This window comes from Hordeum vulgare, chromosome 6H (assembly GCF_904849725.1).
Source record: "Hordeum vulgare subsp. vulgare chromosome 6H, MorexV3_pseudomolecules_assembly, whole genome shotgun sequence".
In the NCBI taxonomy this organism is placed as follows: domain Eukaryota; kingdom Viridiplantae; phylum Streptophyta; class Magnoliopsida; order Poales; family Poaceae; genus Hordeum; species Hordeum vulgare.
In genome coordinates this window covers 283,988,131-283,998,677 of record NC_058523.1, presented here as the reverse complement: position 1 = coordinate 283,998,677, position 10,547 = coordinate 283,988,131, and positions in this window count along the sequence as shown.

Sequence of the window (10,547 nt, the reverse complement as noted above, 5' to 3'; positions counted from 1 at the left end):
CTTCTCTTCTTCTTCTTCTTCTTCTTTCTTTTCATTTTGCCTATTTCTTCTCCTCTTCTCGTCTTGTTAGAGCTAAATTACCTAATTATGTTTTTTGGAGCTAAATGGGTTAATTATCCCATTTTAGAGGAAAACAAACTAAGTATATAATATTCATGAGCTAACCAAGGTTCTGATGCCATTTTGAGCTTATTACGGTATTTTGGAGCTAAATGGGCTAATTATGTCATTGTTGGGGAAATTAAAGCAAGGATAATATGAAAGAGGAGAAGAAAGAGGAGGAGGAGGAGAAAAAGAAGAAATCAAGAAGAAGTAGGAGCAGGAGGAGAAGGAGGAGGATGAGAAGGACTAGAAGGTCCTTGGCCTTCTCCTTCTCCTCCTCCTCCTCCTTCTCCTTCTTCTCTTCTTCTTCTTCTTCTTCTTCTTCTTTCTTTTCATTTTGCCTATTTCTTCTACTCTTATCCTCTTGTTGGATCTAAATTACCTAATTATGTCTTTTTGGAGCTAAATGGGCTAATTATCCCATTTTATAGGAAAACAAGCTAAGTATATAATATTCATGAGCTAACTAAGGTTCTTATGCCATTTTGAGCTTATTATGGTATTTTGGAGCTAAATGGGCTAATTATGTAATTGTTGGATTAATGAAAGCAAGGATAATATGAAAGAGGAGAAGAAAGAGGAGGAGGAGGAGAATAAGAAGAAATCAAGAAGAAGGAGGAGAAGGAGGAGAAGGAGGAGGAGGAGAAGGACTAGAAGGTCCTTGGCCTTCTCCTCCTCCTCCTCCTCCCTCTCCTTCTTCTCTTCTTCTTCTTCTTCTTCTTCTTCTTCTTTGTTTTAATTTTGCCTATTTCTTCTCATCTTCTCCTCTTGTTGGAGCTAAATTACCTAATTATGTCTTTTTGGAGCTAAATGGGCTAATTATCCCATTTTAGAGGAAAACAAGCTATGTATATAATATTCATGAGCTAACCAAGGTTCTTATGCCATTTTGAGCTTATTATTGTATTTTGGAGCTAAATGGGCAAATTATGACATTTTTGGGTTAATTAAAGCAAGGAGCAGCAGCCCAGGACATTCTGAACGTCTGGCAAACGCAGAGTGATGACTACTCTCTCGTTAGGTGTGGCATGTTATACAGTTTGGAAACGGGGCTCCAAAGGCGTTTCGAGCAACACGGTGCATATGAGATGTTCCAAGAGCTGAAACTAGTTTTTCAAGATCATGCTCGTGTCGAGAGATATGAAGTCTCCAACAAGTTCTTTAGCTGTAAGATGGAGGAGAACAGTTTTTCGGTGAGCACATACTAAAAATGTGTGGGTTACACGGTCGTCTGACTTCACTTGGAGTCAAACTTCCGGATGACGCTATAATTGATACAATCCTCCAGTCTCTCCAACCAAGCTACAAAGGTTTTGTGCTGAATTGCAACATGCAAGGGATGGAGAAGACCATTCCCGAGTTGTACTCGATGCTCAAGTCTGCAGAAGTAGAAATCAAGAAAGAGCATCAAGTGTTGATGGTCAATAAGACCACCAGTTTCAAGAAGGGCAAGGGTAAGAAGAACTTCAAGAAAGACGGCAAAAACCGTTGCCGCGCCCGGTTAGCCAGATACCGGGAGGAAGAAAAAGAATGGACCCAAGACTGAGACTGAGTGCTTCTATTGCAAGGGAAAAGGTCACTAGAAGCGGAACTGCCCCAAGTACTTAGCGGACAAGAAGGCCGACAACGTTAACGGTATATATGATATACATGTTATTGATGTGTACCTTACAAGCGCTCGTAGTAGCTCCTGGGTATTTGATACCGGTGCTATTGCTCACATTTACAACTCAAAGCAGGAACTGCGGAATAAGCGGAGACTGGCCAAGGACAAGGTGACGATGCGCGTCGGGAATGGCTCCAAGGTCGATGTGATAACCATAGGCACGCTGCCTCTATATTCACCGTCGGGATTAGTTTTAAACCTTAATAATTGTTACTTAGTACCATCTTTGAGCATGAATATTATATCAGGGTCTTGCTTAATGCGAGACGGCTACTCATTTAAGTCAGATAATAATGGTTGTTCTATTTATATGATGATATGTTTTATGGTCATGCTCCGCTGGTGAATGGTTTATTCTTGATGAATCTCGATCGTGATGTTACACATATTCTTAGTGTGAGTACCAAAAGATGTAAAGTTGATAATGATAGTCCCACATACTTGTGGCATTGCCGCGTTGGTCATATCGGTGTTAAGCGCATGAAGAAGCTCCATACTGATGGACTATTAGAGTCTCTTGACTTTGAATCATTTGACACATGCAAACCGTGCCTCATGGGAAAGATGACTAAGACTCCATTCTCAGGAATAATGGAGAGAGTGACCGACTTATTGGAAATAATACATACTGATGTGTGTGGTCCAATGAACGTTGAAGCTCGCGGTGGCTACCGCTATGTTCTCACTCTCACCGATGATTTGAGTAGGTATGGGTATATCTACTTGATGAAGCACAAATCTGAGACGTTTGAAAAGTTCAAGGAATTTTAGAGTGAGGTTGAGAATCAACGTGACAGGAAAATTAAGTGTCTACGATCTGATCGTGGAGGAGAATATTTGAGTCACGAGTTTGGCACACACCTAAGGAACTGTGGAATCGTTCCACCACTGACGCCTCCTGGCACACAACAACGCAACGGAGTGTCTGAACATCGTAATCACACTTTATTAGATATGGTACGATCTATGATGTCTCTTACCGACTTACCGCTATCATTTTGGGGATACGCATTAGAAACTGCAGCATTCACTTTAAATAGGGCACTATCTAAATCCGTTGAGACGACACCGTATGAACTATGGTTTGGCAAGAAACCTAAGCTGTCGTTTCTTAAAGTTTGGGGCTGCGATGCTTATGTGAAGAAACTTCAACCAGAGAAGGTCGAACCCAAAGCGGAGAAATGTGTATTCATAGGATATCCTAAGGAAACTATTGGGTATACCTTCTATCTTAGATCTGAAGGTAAAACCTTTGTTGCCAAGAAGGGATCCTTTCTAGAGAAAGAGTTTCTCTCAAACGAAGTAAGTGGGAGGAAAGTAGAACTGGATGAGGTAATTACACCCCCTCTCGAACCGGAAAGTAGCGCAGCACGGGAAATTGTTCATGTGGCACCTACGCAAACTGAAGAGGAAGTTAATGATGATGATCATGTAGCTCCGGATCAAGTTGCTACTGAACCACGAAGGTCTACAAGGGTACGTTCCACACGAGAGTGGTACGGCAACCCTGTGATGGAAATCATGTTGTTAGACAACGGTGAACCTTCAAACTATGAAGAAGCAATGGCAGGCCCAGATTCCAACAAATGCCTTGAGGCTATGAAATCCGAGATAGGATCTATATATGAGAACAAATTATGGACTTTGGTGGACATGCCCGATGATCGGCGAGCCATAGAAAATAAATGGATCTTCAAGAAGAAGACTGATGCAAACGGTAATGTGACCATTTACAAAGCTCGAGTTGTCGAAAAGGGTTGTCGACAAATTCAAGGATTTGACAACGAAGATACTTTCTCTCCCGTAGCGAAGCTGATGTCAGTCCGAATCATGTTAGCAATTGCCGCTTTTCATGATTATGAAATTTGCTAGATGGACGTCAAAACAGCGTTCCTTAACGGGAATCTTAAGGAAGAGTTGTATATGATGCAACCAGAAGGTTTTGTCGACCGTAGGGGTGCTAAAAAAGTGTGCAAGCTCCAGTGCTCCATCTATGGGCTGGTGCAAGCATCTCGGAGTTGGAACATTCGCTTTAATTAGGTGATTAAAGCGTTTGGGTTCATACAGGTTTATGGGGAAGCCTGTCTGTACAAGAAAGTGAGTGGGAGCTCTGTAGCTTTCCTCATAATGTATGTGGATGACATATTATTGATGGGGAATAACATAGAGTTGTTGGAGAGCATAAAGGCCTATTTGAACAAGAGTTTCTCAATGAAGGACCTTGGAGAAGCTGCATACATATTAGGCATCAAGATCTATAGAGATAGATCGAAACGCCTCATAGGTCTTTCGCAAAGTACATACCTTGACAAGATATTGAAGAAGTTCAATATGGAAAACTCAAAGAAGGGGTTCATGCCAGTTTTGCAAGGTATGAGATTGAGTAAGACTCAGTCATCGACCACGGCAGCAGATAGAGAGAAGATGAGTACTGTACCCTAAGCTTGAGCCGTAGGCTCTCTAATGTATGCCATGCTGTGTACGAGACCTGATATAAACCTTGCCATAAGTTTTCTAGGGAGGTACCAAAGTGATCCTGGTGTGGAACACTGGACAGCGGTCAAGAATATCCTTAAGTACCTGAACAGGACTAAGGAGATGTTTCTCGTTTATGGAGGTGACGAAGAGCTCGTCGTAAAGGGTTACGTCGATGCAAGCTTCGACACAGATCCGGATGACTCTAAGTCACAGACCGGATACATGTATGTTTTGAACGGTGGGGCAGTGAGCTGGTGCAGCAGCAAGCAAGAAGTCGTGGCACCATCTACATGTGAGGCGGAGTACATAGCTGCTTCAAAAGCGGCTCATGAAGGAATTTGGATGAAGGAGCTCATCACCGACCTTGGAGTGGTCCAAAGCGCGTTGGATCCGATGACACTCTTCTGTGATAACACTGGGGCCATTGCCATAGCCTAGGAGCCCAGGTTTCACCGGAATACCAAGCACATCAAACGCCGCTACAACTCCATCCGGGACCATGTCCAAAGTGGACTAATAGATATTTGTAAAGTGCAGACGGATCTGAATATTGCAGACCCGTTGACTAAACGTCTTCCTCGAGCAAAACATGATCAACACCATAATGCTATGGGTGTTCGATACATCACGATGTAACTAGATTATTGACTCTAGTGCAAGTGGGAGACTGTTGGAAATATGCCCTAGAGGCAATAATAAAATGGTTATTATCATATTTCCTTGTTCATGATAATCGTCTATTGTTCATGCTATAATTGTATTAACAGGAAACAATAATACATGTGTGAATAAATAGATCACAATGTGTCCCTAGCAAGCCTCTAGTTGGCTAGCTCGTTAATCAATAGATGATCATGGTTTCCTGATCATGGACATTAGATGTCATTGATAACGAGATCACATCATTGGGAGAATGATGTGATGGACAAGACCCAATCCTAAGCATAGCAATAGATCGTATTGTTCATATGCTAAAGCTTTTCTAATGTCAAGTGTCTTTTCCTTCGACCGTGAGATTGTGAAACTCCCGGATACCGTAGGAGTGCTTTGGGTGTATCCAACGTCACAACTTAACTGGGTGACTATAAATGTGCACTACGGGCACATCCGAAAGTGTTTGTTGGGTTGGTACGAACCGAGATCTGGATTTGTCACTCCCTGTGACGCAGAGGTATCTCTGGTCCCACTCGATAGAACATCATCATGAGCTCAATGTGACTAAGGAGTTAGTCACAGGATGACGTGCTATGAAACGAGTAAAGAGACTTACTGGTAACTAGATTGAATAAGGGATAGGTATACCGACGATCGAATCTCAGGCAAGTTTTATACCGACAAACAAAGGGAATTGTATACGGGATTGATTGAATTGTTGACATCGTGGTTCATCCGATGAAATTATTGTGGAACATGTGGGAGCCACCATGGGTATCGAGATCCCGTTGATGGTTATTGGCCGGAGAGTGTCTCGGTCATGTCTGCATGCCTCCCGAACCCGTAGGGTCTACACACTTAAGGTTCGATGACGCTAGGGTTATAGGGAATTGTTATACAAGGTTACCAAAGTATGCTCGGAGTCCCGGATGAGATCCCAGGCGTCACGAGGAGCTCCGGAAAGGTCCGGAGGTAAAGATTGATATATAGGATGGATGGGTTCGGATGCGGGAAATGTTTCGGGCACCACCGGCAAAGTGTCGGGACCACCGGAAGGGTTCCGGAGGCCCACCGGGAGGGGCCACAAGCCCCAGAGGGCTACATGGGCCAGCTGCTAGGTGGGCTGGTATGCCCCCCACACCCAGCCCATGCGCACCAGAGAGGGAGGGAGGGGAAACCCTAGGCGCTGGTGGGCCTAAGGCCAACCTAGGGGTGCGCCACCCCCTCTCCCTGCCCTGGCCGCCGCCCCACTCTCCCATCTGGGCTGCCGCACCACCTAGGTTGGGAACCCTAGGGGTGGCGCACCCCCCTCCCCTCCTCCTATATATAGTGAGGGTTTCGGGGCTGTTTGACATACAATTTTCCATCTCCCTCGTGCAGCCCTGCTTCCCTCCTTCCTCTTCTCCCACGATGCTTGGTGAAGCCCTGCCGGGAGACCTCGTCTCTCCATCGACACCACGCCGTCGTGCTGCCGGAGATCTTCCCCAACCTCTCCCTCCTACTTGCTGGATCAAGGTGCGGGAGACGTCATCGGGCTGGACGTGTGTTGAATGCGGATGTGCCGTGGTTCGGCACTAGATCGGAATCACACCGCGATCTGAATCGCCGCGAGTACGACTCCATCAACCGCGTTCTAGCAACGCTTCCGCTTGGAGATCTTCAAAGGTATGAAGATGAACTCACCCCTCTCTCGTTGCTGGTCCCTCCATAGGAAGATCTAAATATGGCGTAGGAAAATTTTGAATTTATGCTACGTTATCCAAGAGCCAGAGGGGCAACAGGGGCCCACAAGCCACCTAGGCGCGGCGAGGGGGGTAGGCCGCGCCTGGCAGGCTTATGGCCTCCTGGTGGCTCCCCTCTAGTACTTCTTTCATCCAGTATTTTTTATAAAGTCCAAAATAATTCCTCGTTGATTTTCATGGCTTTTGGAGTTGCGCAGAATAGGTATCTCAAACTTCCTCCTTTTTCAGACCAGAATTGCAGCTGTCGACATTCTCCCTCTTCATGTAAACCTTATAAAATAAGACAGAAAATGCATAAGTATTGTACCATGAAGTGTAATAACAGCCCATAAAGATATAAATATCAACATAAAAGCATGATGCAAAATAGACGTATCAACTCCCCGAAGCTTAGACCTCGCTTGTCCTCAAGCGGAAGCCGAGATCAATAAATATGCCCACATGTTTAGAGATAGAGGTGTCGATAAAACAAAAGACGGACATGGAGGCATCATGATCATAATTAGAACAACCATAGTGTCACATAAACTCTTATGCTAAAGTGACAATTCCTTCACAAAGTAAAGTATGGGTCAAGAACCTTATTGAGAATTAACAACCAATAGCCTTCAGTCATTGAAGAAATTGCAATTTATCACAACGTCGGAAAGAGGAAAATAAGAGCTTGTAAAGCAAATACACATACTCAATCATCCTTTCGTCTTCTACAATTTCTATAACTCATGTGGTACTCATGAGATCAAATTTTCAGTTGGACACCGAGAAAGATAGGGGCTTATAGTTTCGCCTCCCAACTACTTACCTCAAGGGTAATGTCACCAATAATAATTCATGGATACTTACTTCCAAATTTACATATGAATATAGATCTTTCCCTAGCACATGCCGTTAGCCAAGATAAAGGCGAAATAAGGAATTGGTGTCGATCAGCATGACTCTTTTAAGGACAAAAAGTAAAGGTACAAGATAGGACCTTCGCATAGGGAAGCAGAGGTTGTCATGCGCTTTTGAGGTTTGGATGTGTGACCTCTTAGTGTGGTGGAACGTCACTTTATATAGCCTCCTGTGATAAAGAACTTTATTATGCAGTCTGTCGCTTTTATGTCTTCCTCATCACAGGTTCGTACAAAGCTTATTTTCCATACACTAATAGATCATACATATTTAGGGAGCAATTTTTATTGCTTGCACCGATGACGACTTACTTGATGGATCTTCTTCAATCCATAGGTAGGTATGGTGGACTCTCATGGCAAACCTGGGTTGAAGGTTTATGGATGCACAAGTAGTATCTCTACTTAGTGCTGAAGTTTTGGCTGGTAAGAGGTCGAAGCAAGAGTCACATGCTAAGGGATCTCTAGTCATATAACATTGTTCGGAACCAAGCAAACATAATTCATTATGTTGTCTTCATTGTCCAACATCTACTTCTAAGTATGTAATAGTTTAATGAGTGTTCACAATCATAGATGGTGTCAAAGATGATATATTTATATGTGAACCTCTCCTTTATTACTTCCTATGAATTGCAAAAATGACCAAGGTCTACGTTTGTTCACCCACAACAAGTTTCAATCATCATTCTTTTTATTTGTGAAGCCATCACTTCCCATAAGATCATTACATGATCTTTCAGGATTTTATTCTTTTATTATTCTTTTTTTTAGATCATGGCATGAGGCAAGGCCCTTAACTAAAACACTCATTATTATATGACTCACGAGCTCGAATACATTGGGGGTGACAAAAAGCAAAACTCAAGCCTAGAACATACTAAAAACTTTATTCTACTAGAAAAAGATAAACCAAAAAGGATCAAACTAAGAAAAAGTTAAAGTCAAAATATGTGATGGTGATACGATACCGGGGCAACTCCCCCAAGCTTGGCACAAGCCAAGGGGATTGCCCACACCCGTGCTTAATTGTCTTCCTTCGAAGGTGATGGTGGTGGAGTTTTTGCATAGGTCTTGAACTTGTTTAGTTTCCTCTTGAGCACAAAATTCTGTTCCTTCAGATCGTTAATTTCCTCTTCAAGCCTCATCACCCTTTGGCATAATTCTTGCTTACTCTCCTGCAAAAGACGAGAAGGGAGAAAAAAAATCTTAGGCTTCTTCCTTGACTCGGGGAGCTCGACTTCTTGAACTCCACATGTGTGTCTCAAGGTTGGGGTAGAGAAGCCTCCTCTTCATTGGAAGTTGTTCCTTCCTTCCCCTTGGGATCATAATCTTCTTCCTCATGAGTGGTCCAACCATAATGCTCCAAGTTCCCATAGACCTTGGGGTTAGCAAGGTAATCGGCCACATAGCTCTCCCCCTCTGAATATTGAGAAGACATCTTGCCCTAAATCTGCGGCAGAAACGGGCTCGAAACAAAAACAGAGGATATTTGCAAGATACGAGGGTCAGACCTTCCGGGAGAATATATAATGAATTTTTCCTGACCAAAAGGAGTACTCCACAAGAAAACAAAGTCCTCGAGGCACACGAGGTGCCCACAAGCCACCCAGGCGCGGCTAAGGGGGTTGGCCGCGCCTGGTAGGCTTGTCGCCTCCTCGTGCGCTTTCCGGACTACTTTCTGTTTTTCTATTTTCCTAAAAATTCCAAAACGGAGAAAAATTGCTACTGGAAAAGTTTTGGAGTCGGTTTACTTACCGAATCACATACCTCTTCGTTTTTGGAGTCTGAAACAGGCTGATTAATATCCCTTATGTACTCCTCCGGAGTTATGGTATTAATAATATTGCTTTCAACATTTATGGGAGTACGTGAGATATAATGCTTGATTCGTTGTCCATTTACCACTCTCGGAAAATTACCTTCCGTGTTGTTGATCTTGTTGGCATGGGAATGATATACTTCCTCAACAATGTAAGGACCTTCCCATCTAGAGAGAAGCTTTCCTGCAAAAAATCTTAAACGAGAATTGTATAGCAAGACATAGCAAGACATAATTACCACTCACGTTTTTGTATCCTTTTATCATGAGACCTCTTAAATTTTTTTTAAACAACTTGGCATTTTCATATGCCTGAGTTCTCCATTCATCAAGTGACCTAATATCAAATAACCACTTCTCAACAGCAAGTTTGAAATCAAAGTTGAGCTCTTTGATTGCCCAATAAGCCTTATGCTCTAGCTCAAGAGGTAAATGACATGTTTTACCGTAAACCATTTTATACGGAGACATGCCCATGGGATTCTTATAAGCAGTTCTATAAGCCCACAATGCATCATCAAGCTTCTTAGACCAATTCTTTCTAGACCTATTAACAGTCTTTTGCAGAATTAGTTTAATCTCTCTATTACTTAGCTCTACTTGACCACTCGACTGAGGATGATAGGGAGATGCAATTCTATGATTGACATCATACTTAGCAAGCGTTTTACAAAAAGAACCATGAATGAAATGTGAACCACCATCAGTCATTAGATATCCAGGGACTCCAAATCTAAGGAAAATAACTTCTTTAAGCATCCTAATAGAGGTGTTGTGATCAACACTACTAGTTGGAATAGCTTCTACCCACTTAGTAACGTATTCAACATCAACTAGGATATGAGTATACCCGTTGGACTTTGGAAAAGGTCCCATATAATCAAAACCCCAAACATCAGATGGTTCAATGACAGGTGAATAATTCATAGGCATTTCCTGAGGTTTACTGATATTACCTATTCTTTGACATTCATCACAAGACAAGACAAACTTACGGGCATCCTTGAAGAGATTGGGCCAATAGAAACCGGATTGCAATACCTTGTGTGCAGTTCTATCTCCCGCATGGTCTCCTCCGTAAGCCTCGAAGTGACACTTCTGTAGGATCTGTCCCTGTTCATGCTCAGGTACACAATGTCTAATAACACTATCTACTTCTTCTTTACAAAGGCGAGGATCATCCCAAAAGT